A 15115-nucleotide genomic window follows, 5' to 3' on the forward strand; every position below is an offset into this window, starting at 1 on the left:
ATCAGCATCTCTACCCCAGGTCAGGGGAGGACCTTGATGAGTGGATGCATAAAATCACATGTGTCATCGAGAAACAGGGATTACTGTGTGATTTCTGAAATCTGCATTATGACAAACAGGATAATCCTGCTCTAGACAGTTTGTTAAATGCAAGAGCAACTTTCTGGGTTCCTTATTGTTTGGAGCAGGTTCGTGGAGGAGGGGAGTGGATCTCATATGGCCCAGTCAGGGGCAATTAATGCTGGGCTTAATGGATTAATGCTTTATCTCACTCCAATATTCAATCAAACCAGCCCTGAGAATGTACAACATACTAACAATCAGTGTAGTTGCACATCTACTGTATGATTCGATGCTCCACTCAGTTTATGTGTCTATGTGGAATGCCTTCTAAGTTTCTGTGATGTGGCACATCCTTTAGAATCCCCATTACGTAGAATCCTAGCATCACTGATATTCTTGTTTGACTCTTACTCTCACCAGAACTGAGTAGAGTACCTGAGGATCCAGTCTAGCTAGCTGAAGTGATTGACTTTTGATGCAATAGACTTCCATGGGAAGAGCCCATGGTCATATTCGGTTTGCAGAGGTGTGGTCGGAGACTAAATCCCTGTTTAAAGACACCATTTGCCTGCTCCATCAACAGACAGGCCATTTCAGTGTATGTTGGATGAAATGTAATTTCCCATCGACTTTATGGCCATTTCTGATCCTTGGGCTATTGTCAGTGAACTCCTCTGGAGAGACATCATCAGTAATATGAGGATGACTCTGGCAATACTCAGCGCCTTAAAAGGCACTTTACTTCCCCTGGCTGTGTGGATGGGTTAAGGAATGTGAGAGCACAGGTCACAAGTAAACGGTTTGCAACACTATCAAATTGCGCACATTTAAGTAGCTTAAAACAGCTTGGATGTTAAATTTGAAATATGTGACTTCCGTTTGGAGCAGCACCAGATTCTAACCCTTAATTTCTTCCTGAAACATGGGTTGTCATCATGTCATCTTGTGGGTAACATTGTTTAACAAAACTTACCTCACAAAGCTGGTCAGTTAATTATTCAAGCATTCTTCCAACAACAACCAATTCATGCTTTATTCAAATGTCTTAATATGTTCGAATGATTACTTTGGACAACATGTGAATATGCATGTTGGAATACAGAGGGGCCATAAATGAGAGTTGGAATAACACTCATAAGAATAATTATATTGGGAGTAGCAGAAACAGTATAGTTCAACACTACAAAACTGGCATGACACTTTGTATGATGATGTTATTTTTTTCTCCCTCATTATCGGCAAGCAGAAACTTGGCCTGTGTAATAACTTATGAATACACTCTTGAGGAGAATATAAAACAGCATGAGCCCTGGTCTGGCCACGAGTGCTGGAGTTATAATATGAAACATTATGGCTAGACCGCAGCATCCCTTCTACACATGTTATTGTTTGTTGCCAAACAGCTCTTTAATTGAGAACAACAGTAAATCTGAGGTAAAATAATTGCCGGACGAGTTGAGAACATGTGCTCATATCCCATGTAGGTTTTAGAGTTATACACTAAAGTGACATGTTTTTTTTTCACTACTTCCTGTCCCAACCTGATGTCAGGGAGATATTAATTTCAATGGAACCAATTTCTTCACTATAAATTATGCCATAGGGGAGAGGGGAGAACATAACTGAGGGGAGATCTATGAATATTCTACTGACTTTTTCCATTATGCAAGAGCACAGGTGATTTATTCTGTTTCAAAGATTTCCTCCATCCCATTCAGTCATCTCATCTCGAGAATCTGATACATCTCGTTTATTATCTCTTGTACAACACTTGTTTTGAAAAACAACCCACCCCACCCATTATTAGTTATTGATCATCTCAAGATCTTCTTGGTCTCTGTCTACTCTCACTTTGTCATGCTTTCCAATTTGACCAAGAAGGTTTGTGTGTGTGTATTGATATGTTGGCTACGTGTGCCTTTAAAAAAAACATGTAATTCAAGTTCTGTCCTTGAGCTGTTCTTGTCTATTAATGTTCTGTATTATGTCATGTTTCATGTTTTGTGTGGACCCCAGGAAGAGTAGCTGCTGCTTTTGCAACACCTAATGGGGATCCTAATAAAATACCAAATACCAACTCAGACTGTCTTCTCTCTAGGTCCTCCCCACCCACTATACAGTACAAAGATGTAACTTTCTCTCAAACACCCGTGCTTCTTGATAAACTCAGTTGTTTCCCCATGTCTCTCTGTCTCTCTCTCATACACATACGCAAACACACACACACTATATTTAATACATCTCACAAATTCCTCTAAATGAGCTAAGGGACAACAGATTATTTATACAGAGGAACATTGAAATGTAGATGTGGATCAGTCAAAGAGCGGGAAGCGTATCCAGCTGTGTCTCTTCAACCATGATACACTTCACTTGTAAAACATGCCCATTAGTTACTCAACACTTCTAGGGTTGCCTGACAAGGAATTCCTGTTGACAGTTTCCCCACCCTGTTCCCTCCCACATGCTCAGAACCCCCCCACCATGAAGGCTCTGGGACTCTCCCTTGCTCTGCTCATGAGAAAGCCAATCTCCAATAAGTTAAGGCTAAAGTATTTTCATCCAGGTGGAGAAGAGCTTATGGATGTGGAGCATTTATTATAATGAGGTATACAGGGCTGGTTTGAGATATAGAGGGTTGGATTGAGGTATACAGATCTGGTTTGAGGTATAGAGGGCTGGTTTGAGGTTTAGAGGGCTGGTTTGAGGTATACAGGGCTGGTTTGAGGGCTGGTTTGAGGTTTAGCGGGCTGGTTTGAGGTATACAGGGCTGGTTTGAGGGCTGGTTTGAGGTTTAGAGGGCTGGTTTGAGGTATACAAGGCTGGTTTGAGGGCTGGTTTGAGGTTTAGAGGGCTGGTTTGAGGTATAGAGGGCTAATTTGAGGGCTGGTTTGAGGTTTAGAGGGCTGGTTTGAGGTATACAGGGCTGGTTTGAGGTATACAGGGCTGGTTTGGGGTTTAGAGGGCTGGTTTGAGGTATACAGGGCTGGTTTGAGGTTGAGAGGGCTGGTTTGAGGTATACAGGGCTGGTTTGAGGTATACAGGGCTGGTTTGAGGTTTAGAGGGCTGGTTTGAGGTATACAGGGCTGGTTTGAGGGCTGGTTTGAGGTTTAGAGGGCTGGTTTGAGGTATACAGGGCTGGTTTGAGGTATAGAGGGCTGGTTTGAGGTTTAGAGGGCTGGTTTGAGGTATACAGGGCTGGTTTGAGGTTGAGAGGGCTGGTTTGAGGTATACAGGGCTGGTTTGAGGTATACAGGGCTGGTTTGAAGTTTAGAGGGCTGGTTTGAGGTATACAGGGCTAGTTTGAGGTTTAGAGGGCTGGTTTGAGGTATACAGGGCTGGTTTGAGGTTTAGAGGGCTGGTTTGAGGTATACAGGGCTGGTTTGAGGTTTAGAGGGCTGGTTTGAGGTATACAGGGCTGGTTTGAGGTTTAGAGGGCTGGTTTGAGGTATACAGATCTGGTTTGAGGTATACAGGGCTGGTTTGAGGTTTAGAGGGCTGGTTTGAGGTATACAGGGCTGGTTTGTCGTTCAAGAAAATACATATTGTGTCTGTTTTACATAATTTGTAAATAAACTCTACAAATGTCATGTTCAAGTGGTTTTATGTAAGATCTCATTTTGGTTCTATATTGTTTTGTCACATGTTTGTCTGTGTGTCTCTTAGCCCTCCTTCTCTTCTCCTTTCCATTCTGTGATGTGGACATCGGCCTCTGATAGGAAACACTCAGATCCCAGGAGAGCCTGTCCTACCATATGACATTGAAACAGCCCAGGACATTTCCTCCGTTCATCACACAGGCTGCCTAAAAAAAGTTAATGTGCAGGTGACCTTTTTTTTATACCAAATGTTGAATAGTTTGAGACCTATTTGGAACAGGGATTCCGGTTCTGAAATACACAGATCCTTCAGAATGTTTTGTTTTTATTAGCAAGTACAGCAAACTGTAACCGTAATTTAACACTTAATTTGGAATGTTTGCTAAATCCATATTATCAAGATAACATGTTAAATCAATGGAAGGTGATAGAACTGCTGCAAAATGTTGGATAGAGCTCTCCTTCTGATTACATACACGACATGATGAAAAGAATGTGGACACCTGCTCGTTGAACAAATCAATCAAAAATCATGGGCATTAATATGGAGTTGGTCCCATACACAACATGACCAAAAGAATGTGGACACCTGCTCGTTGAACAAATCAATCAAAAATCATGGGCATTAATATGGAGTTGGTCCCCACTTTGCTGCTATAACAGCCTCCACTCTTCTGGGAAGGTTTTCCACCTGATGTTGGAACATTGCTGCGGGGACCTGCTTCCATTCAGCCACAAAAGCATTAGTGAGGTCGGGCACTGATGTTGGACGATTAGGCCCGCAGTCGGTGTTCCAATTCATCCCAAAGGTGTTCCATGGGCTTGAGGTCAGGGTTCTGTGCCGGCCAGTCAAGTTCTTCCACACCAATCTCAACAAAGAATTTCTGTATGGACCTCGCTTTGTGCACGGGGGCATTGTTATGGTGAAACAGGAAAGGGCCTTCCCCAAACTGTTACCACAAAGTTGGAAGCACAGAATTGTTTAGAATGTCATTGTATGCTGTAGTGTTAAGATTTGGAGATTCGTAAACCACTCCAGCTGACGCTTGGCATTGCGCATGGTGATCTTAGGCTTGTGTGCGGCTGCTCGGCCATGGAAACCCCTTTCATGAAGCTCCCGTGAAACAGTTATTGTGCTGACATTGCTTCCAGAGGCAGTTCGGAACTCAGTAGTGAGTGTTGCAACCAAGGACAGACGATTTGTATGAGCTACCCGCTTCAGCACTCGACCGTTCCATTTTGTGAGCTTATGTGGCCTCCCACTTCGTGGCTGAGCCGTTATTGCTCCTAGATGTTTCCACTTCACATTCACAGCACTTACAGTTTACCAGGGCAGCTCGAGCAGGGCAGAAATGTGACGAGCTGACTTGTTGGAAAGGTGGCATCCTATGACGGTGCCAAATTCACTGAGTGCTTCAGTAAGGACATTCTACCGCCAATGTTTGTCTATGGAGATTGCTTGGCTGTGTGCTTAATTTTATACCCGTCAGCAGCGGGTGTGGCTGACATAGCCAAATCCACTAATTTGAAGGTATGTCCACATACATTTATATATATAGTGTAGGTATGGTTAACCACATTAACACATAAGGAAGGTCAGCCTTGAGTTTGTCCCTAGAACTTTACAAGTAAACAAAATTATGGTATTCCAAGTTTTGGGACTATATTTCTTTATGAAGTAAGACAACCTCCGTTGATTTTTTTATTCTACAGCAGAGCATTTGGTTGGAATTCTTTTTTTTGAGGTGTCTGTGCTGGCTGCACAGCAGTGTTCCTCCTTGGAACATCATTTTCAGGAATGCAAATGCCTTGGGCCCAGACGGTCAGTGATTTAAATCCTCATCGATCCTTGCACACATCTGCCTGTGCCCTTTTGTCTGCCTGTTGCTCATTCCTTCGTCCTCTCAGCCAGCATGTCTACCATGAGCCCTGGGACTCCCCGGCGTGCCCCTGTCTGCCCTACCTCCCCTCACACACACCCACCCTGATCTGGTGCTTCCCTCACCCTGCCAGGGCAGACAGTACCTTTGTAGAGGGGGGCACAGTCAACCCTGATAGGGTCAGTCTGGTCACAACTATGGGGGAAGGTCCCTACACTTAAGAGTATCAAGAATCTGAGCACCCACTTTTATGAACTGAGAGGAACTGCAGAGTGTAATACTACTTACTGTAGTGTGTGCTGTGTAAGAGTGACCTGATATCCACACGTGCTTTCTGCCAACAGAGATTACTCTCAGAGGAGCACAGTGGGAGCTCCTGGCAGCCCAACCTGCAGCTCCTTCACTCATGTGGACAAACAGAGCATGTGCGGGGAAGAGATACAGGTTTGTTTTTCCTGTCAGAACAGGGTATGAACAGCAGCAGGGCCAGCACCTGTGGAAAAGTCTCATATTTCTAAAACACTGTGGCCCACCCTTCAGTAGAGCAATCGTACAAACTATGGCTAGACATGTCTGTCAGTATCCTTGGAGTTCATCTTCAGATGTCCCTTGTTCTTTCAAACTATGGTCCTCACCCTTCTCCTACAGCTCCTCCTGCTCTGTCTCGATTTCACATTTCTTAGTCCATGCTTGTTGTAGGGCGCAGCTGAGAAACTAACACCTGGTGTGAGGTCAGGTGTTATTTATCACAACCGTCTGGGCTGGGAGTTGACATTCGTAAAGGCGTTTGGCACTGCCATTGTAATTGAGTCTCCTTGTCTTTTCTGGGACACCAACAGATATAACTATGTCAGGCCACCCTCACAGCTATATATTACCCACCTCACTGAGGAAGACAAGAGATGACTTATCATTCTGCATCAGCTAAATAAAATTGCATAGCACTATTTGCAGAGCTCATTAGTAAGCATTTTCATTTTAGTCACTTACATTAGGTAACCTGCCAGCTATGCCTTCAAGAAGAATGAAGCATATCCTTCATATATGTATATATACCGAACCAGTCAAAAGTTTGGACACACCTACTTATTCAAGGGTTTTCTACATTGTAGAATATTAGTGAAGACATCAAAACTATGAAATAACACATATGGAAACATGCAGTAACCAAAAAAAGTGTTAAATAAATCAAAACATATTTTATATTTGGGATTCTTAAAAGAAGCCAACCTTTACATGAGGTAATGCATATTGCATAATGTTTACATACCCTACATTATTCATCTCACATGTATACGTATATACTGTACTCTATATCATCTACTGCATCTTTATGTAATACATGTATCACTAGCCACTTTAAACTATGCCACTTTGTTTACATACCCTACATTATTCATCTCATATGTATATGTATATACTGTACTCGATACCATCTACTGCATCTTGCCTATGCCGCTCTGTACCATCACTCATTCATATATCATTATGTACATATTCTTTATCCCTTTACACTTGTGTGTATAAGGTAGTAGTTTTGGAATTGTTAGTTAGATTACTCGTTGGTTATTACTGCATTGTCGGAACTAGAAGCACAAGCATTTCGCTACACTCGCATTAACATCTGCTAACCATGTGTATGTGACAAATACATTTGATTTGATTTGAATGCATAATCAATTAACAGGTGTGCCTTGTTAAAAGTTCATTTGTGGAATTTGTTTCCTTCTTAATGCGTTTGAACCAACCAGTTGTGTTGTGACAAGGGAGGGGTGGTACACAGAAGATAACCCTATTTGGTAAAATACCAAGTCCATATTATGTGAAGAACAGCTAAAATAAGCAAAGAGAAACAACAGTCCATCATTACCTTGAGACATGAAGGTCAGTCAATACAAAACATGTCAAGAACTTTAAATGTTTCTTCAAGTGCAGTCGCAAAAACCATCAAGTGCTATGATGAAACTGACTTTTATGACTACCACCACAGAAAAGGAAGTTACCTATGCTGCAGAGGATAATTTCATTCGAGTTAACGGCACCTCATATTGCAGCCCAAATGCTTCACGGAGTTCAAGTAACAGACACATCTCAACATCAACATCAACTGTTCAGAGGAGACTGCATGGGCTGGCAGGGTAGTCTAGTGGTTAGAGCATTGGACTAGTAACCAGAAGGTTGCAAGTTCAAACCCCCAAGCTGACAAGGTACAAATATGTTGATCTGCCCCTGAACATGCAGTTAGAATTTGTTCTTAACTGACTTGCCTAGTTAAATAAAGGTAAAATGAATCATGATTGAATTGCTGCAAAGAAACCACTACTAAAGGACACCAATGAGAAGGAAAGTCCTGATTGGGCCAAGAAACACAAGCAACGGCCATTAGACCAGTGGAAATCTGTCCTTTGGTCAAAATTTGAGATTTTTCGTTCCAACCGCTGTGTCTTTGTGAGATGCTGAGTCAGTGATTTATTTAGAATTTAAGGCACACTTAACACGCAAGACTACAACAGCATTCTGCAGCAATACGCCAACCCATCTGGTTTGCTCTTAGTAGAACATAACATTTTTCAACAGGACATTGACCCAAAACACACCTCCAGGCTGTGTAAGGTCTATTTGACCGAGGAGACCTGGCCTCCAAAATCACCAACCTCAACCCAATTGAGATGGTTTTGGATGAGTTGGACCGCAGAGCAAAGGAAAGGCAGCCAACAAGTTCTCAGCATATGTGGGAACGACTTCAAGACTGTTGGAAAAGCATTCCTCATAAAGCTGGTTGAGAGAATGCCAAGAGTGTGCAAAGCTGTCATCAAGGCAAAGGGTGGCTACTTTGAAGAATCTCACATTTAAAATATATTTTGCTTTGTTTAACACTTTTTGGGTTACTACATGATTCCATATGTGTTATTTCATAGTTGTGATGTCTTCACTATTATTCTACAATGTAGAATATATATATATATATATGTATGTAGAATATATATATATATATATATATACAAAGAAAACCCCTTGAATGAGTAGGTGTGTCCAAACCTTTGACTGGTACTGTATGTATATATTTTATAAGAATGTTTATAGTGTGTTTGGCTCAAATTTGTCTATTTGATACTTCATTGCAAATTATGGGGGATGTTTTACCCTGCTTTCCGTATGATTGTAAAACTGACCATGCAACAAGATCTCTACTTTGATCAAAATAAACTGATGCCTGCATAGTTCAAGACCACAGCTTTGTTGCAACGAAAAAAAATCAGACCAAGCCCTCTGACAATGTTGACATTTATAGGGCAAAGGCTCCATGCACATTTGCGGAAGTCATTGGAAAGTAAACATATATTAATGGTTACCTGCATGACAACCAGATAAACAGGTCACATTAATGATTAAGCCAAGGTTGGTTGGATTATAGGCCATATGTGCACAGAAGGATGTTGGGCGAAAGCAGGTTTATGCCGGTGCTAAGGAGCGAATATAATTGTTTAAGGACAGCGATTCGAGAGGGAATCTCTGGACACTTTAGAAAACAGGGAAGCCACACAGACACTTGGTCGCAGGGACCACAGTAAAATATGCCTGTTGAAAGCCTCCAGAACTCTTATTCAGGTATTGTATACTGGGTGGGTTGTTGACTGTTTGTGGGAAAATGAAGATAAAAAGCATTATGTAATTCACAAGGTCGATTCCAGCCCAGGGATAAAGTAAACTGAGAGAGCTGCAACTTATCAGGCTGCCTACATGCCAGAGTTTGTTTTCTTTCTTTTACATTGTTTTGACTGTTTCAGAAAACAAAATTGCATGAGCTGACTCTCAGAGTGATTTAAAGTACTCAACAATAGCAAGACCTTTAATGTCTTAACAATTCACCCTTTCCTGCTTCATAAATTAATAAAATACAAATAATTGTATACATTTTACTGTGGAAACTCATTTTTTAATTAAAGAAAGTGTTCCCTATTGTTTGGCCATGGCCATGGTCATTGTCTGATTTTAAGTAAAATATTTGGTTACCTTGTTCAATGAAATGTCAAGCTAGTGAAAGAGGAGAATTGAAGGCTTCAAGGCTTGTGATTCAGTGACGAGGCTGTACGTACTCTCCTTTCACAGTGTACATTTGTCAGTCCTTGGTGGTCCAGGAGAAACATGAGGGTAATCATAGGCATCAATGGAATTCACCATCTTTTTGCTCTCATGAAAATCTTTTGTGGATTTTGGAGGAAATGTGAAGCGCTTCCTCATTGTTCGCCCACATGCTTCTGACACTTAAGCAATGTGTCATGGCATAGAGAGCTTACTTCTGTATGAGCCATTTAAACAGATGATCATTCTGAACCACCGCGGCACCCTTTTATGAAACCTGCATATTTGTGCATTGTTTGCAACAGAAAAGGGGATAATAAACATGTTTTTTCCTTTTTCACTGAAATAAGGGAATAAACTGTGAAATGCTTTAGATGCCTTTCAATTCCATGCACTTCAACTCTCCATCAGCCGGGATTGGAGATACAGCCTCTGTTGAAGGTTTGCCAGTTCTTTGTCAACAGTCAGTTCAATGTCAGCCCAGGTGGATTGGGGCTTTTAAAGTGCTTTTGTGTTGGTGGTGTAATTTGTCTGAAATAATTAGAGTGAAGATAATGAACATATTAACACAGAGAATTTCAAAAGAAATTCAAGAAAACCAAGTAAGAAACAATTATTATCTGTTATACTACTGATTGAAAGAGTGTTGATACATTTCAGATAACAGCACTTTTGCAAATGTTGGCTGGATGGCTTTTATGTACAGTAATTCCAACAAAATATGCCTTCTTATAGTTCCATATCAATACAGCGGAGCCAACTTTTCTTAAACCAGTACAGCACTCTTGTATACTTTCTCTCAAACCTCAAACAAAATGTATGCAGAATATGACTTTACCTTATATACCTTTACCTAATATGTGTCAATTGGTAAACCTGGGTCAAGCTGAGAGAGGATGGAACACACATGTTGTGGTATGCTATAATATCATGGGTAACCTTATTAGGTCTGTGTTAATCAAGAAAGAAGATGTTTTCATTGTTGCTAAACCCTCCAAGACGTAGATTGGTATCATAACCCTTTCAAAAAACAAATGTTACATTTTCAGTTTCACATATGAAAATCCCATTTGGGGAAAAAAAATGACACGTGGGGAAAAACATGTGAACAAATGTACATGTGAAACCTCAAATGTGTCTAAAAACCACGTTTTATTAAGTGGAATAAAACCGCCAAAACCCTGGCATAAATTACACGTGTGGGAGAGTTGTACAAGTCTATATCACGCCAGCAAGAGAAAAAAGTTAGTCATCTGGTTTCCATTACATAGATAAAATGCTTCATTTAGATCCTTTTAACTAGCCTCTTTATTACTGTGAGGCGTCCATGCTGCTCTCTCCATCATCATACAGTTGACACAACATAAAAATCTTCAAACAGCCACGCTGGGTCCCTTAATCAAAAACTAATTGTGATAGATATTGGGGGAGTGCTAACACTCTGACTGCTCAGGATGGTATCAGTTGTCCAAAGCTGGAGATACCATTAAATAAAACACAGTGATAGCTGAGACAGGGCAAAATAGGTGTGAAGTGCTACATGTACTCTGATACCATACTCCATGAGATAAGTTCACTGTGACCATATCAAGCTGTGTTAAAAAGGAATTGAAAAACAAAACATGAAAGGGATCCCTTCAAGGCATGTTGAAATGCGCTTTTAAACCCAGAGATTATTTTTTTGGGCCAAGGCTCATTGCTTAACACTACAGCGTGTAGTCTACTCAAAGGCTGTTTTAGCTTCAATCCACAAAGGTTAGCATGTCACCTAGTTAGAAACTGGTCATGAAAATATTTTTAAAGATGTATTTTCAATTTTTTTAAATAAGAAATTGTGATTTTGTTGTAGTAGTCGTAAATACAAGTCACAGACCACAGTAGTATAAGAGTCAAGATGTTGGATTGAATCATGTGTGTGTGTACGGGTGTGCATGTGTGGTGGATGGGTGTATGCATGCAGCTATGATAGGGATTACTAGCCAGTCATTCCACTTTAAAAAATGTAACAACACCAGATTAAATTACATCATTGATTCCTTTGCATATTTATTAGTTAGTCATTATAATAGCAATACCACTCGTTGGCAAGACACAATGGACAAATTGGAACTTTAAGGAGTTTTTTTCTTAAATTAACCTTCTTGACACTCCCCTGCTTAGCATATTGGAATCTCTGTGAAATTCCATGAACAAGGATGGAGCAGGCAGTCTTGTCATAGTGATCCATAATGCAATTCCCATCTCCTGATATGATTCAGTTAGGAATTAGGAGTACAGATACTCGTGTCTTCCTCACCGTGTCGGTTGCTTTGGCAGGACCCATTCCTTTGTAGTTAGTCATGCAGCCTCTTGATGAATGTATCCCTAAGTGAAATCTAACCATCTTAGTCTCTGCCATGTGGGTCTCAAAGACCTGACTATAAGTGTATATAAGACAATGGTTTGTATAGTCAATTAATAGGCTGATGGTGGAATTAGAGTAAGTATTAATGTAGACTCTTATAGAACGTAGACTCTATACCTCCACAGTGGATCATTCAAGAAGATGCTAATTGCATGGGCCAACAAGCAAATGGAGTGAGCTCTCTGATTCTCTCTTTTTCTCTCTCTCTCGGATGACCTGAGCCGGAGGACCATGCCTCAGGACTACCTGGCATGATGACTCCTTGCTGTCCCCAGTTCACCTGGCCGTGCTGCTGCTCCAGTTTCAACTGTTCTGCCTGCGGCTATGGAATCCTGACCTGTTCACCGGACGTGCTACCTGACCTGCTGTTTTCAACTCTCTAGAGACAGCAGGAGTGGTAGAGATACTCTTAATGATCGGCTATGAAAAGCCAACTGACATTTACTCCTGAGGTGCTGACTTGCTGCACCCTCGACAACTACTGTGATTATTATTATTTGACCATGCTGGTCATTTATGAACATTTGAACATCTTGGCCATGTTCTGTTATAATCTCCACCCGGCACAGCCAGAAGAGGACTGGCCACCCCTCATAGCCTGGTTCCTCTCTAGGTTTCTTCCTAGGTTTTGGCCTTTCTAGGGAGTTTTTCCTAGCCACCGTGCTTCTCCACCTGCATTGCTTGCTGTTTGGGGTTTTAGGTCTGGGTTTCTGTACAGCACTTTGAGATATCAGCTGATGTACGAATGGGCTATATAAATACATTTGATTTGATTTGATTTGGAGGACCCAACAACACCCGAGTGAAGTCTAAAACGTAACTCAAATTTGAAAGAAAGGTGAACTATCCCTTTAAGCACCCAGTGCACCCCTAACTAAGCTGGGCAACAGAACTGGACTTCTTCCTCTGTCTCAACACTGACATGTCATCAAGCAACTTCCAAAGGTTTTAATCAGCTTCGGTTTGCAATCCCAACTTTCTATGTTTCATCAGTCCTGCATTTTTGTATAATTGATATATTGGGGACAAAAACCTACATCTCTAGGACATACTAATTAGAAATGGGAGACATGTTAGTGCACTCAGCACAATATCCAGTTTTACAAGTCTAAGTAGCTAAACTGTGTACCGTATCTGGACACTGGCTTCCGTAAAGTCAGGTTTCTCCCACCAAATGTATGCCTGAGCAATTGTAATTGTGTGGAAAATGCATGCAGTCCCCACCCAGCACCACCACCCATGCTGCACTCCCCTGTGGATAACAAATGGGCCTTTTCTCTGTGAATTGAGGCTAAACGATGGTTTCACTTAGAGAGCAAAGTGACTGTCCATCTTCATAACTGCTCTCCATCAAAGAGCAATGAATCCCATCCTATCGCACTGGCTCTGATTTAACACAGGCAATGAATATCCCCTCTGTGTAGGCCTGCAAAGCCGGCCCCTGTGCCAGCCTCCCACCTGAAACTATCAGCTATTCTTCTCTTGTAATAAAAAAAACATCTGGTCAGGTGAGTACCTCGCTCCTCTGGCTGCGCTATTCAGCTGAGTCTGTTTGAAAATGACACCTCCATTTGATTCAAATTACCAAAGGCATTTCTTATTGGAGAGGTCACATGGAAAACCCACAGGTCACCAAGGTCAATGGCTGATGGAATTTCAGTCTTTGATTCCCTTTGAACTTTTGGGGTCTTTTTCTAATTGTGGAGTGGGAACATCATGCTAAATGAATACTGCACTTTTCAAAGTTAGGCATCCAGTTTCATACTTTTAATGACTTCTAAATATCTGACAACATAAACAATGTTAGATTGAATATTTACATGTTATAATTATCTATAGAAATTGGCTTCTATTTATTCAGATTGTCAATAGATACCACGTTTCAACATGCAACAAGGGTAATGGTTAGGGTTAGTGGATAGGTTTTGAAAACAGCGAAATACGAAGAAGGACAGGCACGCTGATTGGAATGGCATTGGTCTCATGGTAAGACAGTCAGCTAAATCTAGCTAATCCTGTCATGGGTTTGTATTAGGTTACCATCTATTTGAAGGGGGTAACATCGTACACCACTCTTGCCTTGAGCATTGGAGATAGTCAAGAACATTTACGCTGTAAGACAACAAGCTAGGTCAACTGAGTTAGCCTGATTACACACACGACACCGTGAAAGCTTAAACACACCAATACCAGTTACACTGACACTTTGAATCAGCATATATTATTATTATTTAATTGTTTTATTCAACCTTTATTTAACTAAGCAAGTCAGTTAAGAACAAATTCGTATTTATAATGACGGCTTACCCTGGCCAAACCCAGATGACGCTGGGCCAATTGTGCGCCGCCCTATTGGACTCTGAATCACAGCCTGGATTGTTGCACATGATCTACTCTGAGGAGGTGAGTCCTTAATTCATGTTGCACAATCATTTTACATAATTGTTGGGATTAGAAATATCCATACAGATATGCACTCTATTTTTTCCTTGTCAGGTTATGGGCTTTTTTCTGAGCAGGAAGACACACTCTGACGCAGTTCCAGGATGAAAAGGGAGCTGCCTTTAGATCACTCAGAGTTAGATGAATATTAACAGTTTATCAAGTTAATCAGATACTGAATTAGAAGCAAGGCTGTCGAAGATGCACCTAAAAGTCCAATCTTCTGTCACTATGTCACACAGCACTCCGAGGTTGAGTAGTGTTCAGACATTAGCTAATGTCATTATCTCAACAGTGAGGCCTAATCTCATGTTATAGGATTTACAGAAGCCTATGCTGATCTAATGGGGTAAATGGCTGGTGCTATGACAAGGTATTAGATAACAGGCTGAATATCCTAACTATCCCTGGCTGTGAACCCACTCTCCAAGGGTGTCTCAGGGGAGTGGGGAAAAAAATTGAATTCACACGTGTATAATATGGACGTGTACATGTGTGAAATAGGATAAGCATAAGAACTCCCCTAATCATTATTATTATTTCTAGTGGTATCAAATATGCTTATATCAACCTAATCTGACGTACGCAATGGTCAAGAGGAAGTCTATGACATTGTCTTCAATGGAATGATCTATGAACAATGC

At 41.2% G+C, this 15115-nt stretch overlaps 1 long non-coding RNA gene across 1 annotated transcript; it reads left to right on the forward strand.

Moving 5' to 3' along the window:
* Window positions 1–8752: 8752 nt before the first annotated feature.
* On the forward strand, window positions 8753–13568 carry LOC135524399 (uncharacterized). The gene is made up of 2 exons (XR_010452947.1): window positions 8753–9151; window positions 12251–13568. It is a non-coding gene; the product is annotated as an uncharacterized LOC135524399 (long non-coding RNA).
* Window positions 13569–15115: the final 1547 nt, after the last annotated feature.

The sequence above is a fragment of the Oncorhynchus masou genome, chromosome 31 (genome assembly GCF_036934945.1).
Source record: "Oncorhynchus masou masou isolate Uvic2021 chromosome 31, UVic_Omas_1.1, whole genome shotgun sequence".
Taxonomy (NCBI): domain Eukaryota; kingdom Metazoa; phylum Chordata; class Actinopteri; order Salmoniformes; family Salmonidae; genus Oncorhynchus; species Oncorhynchus masou.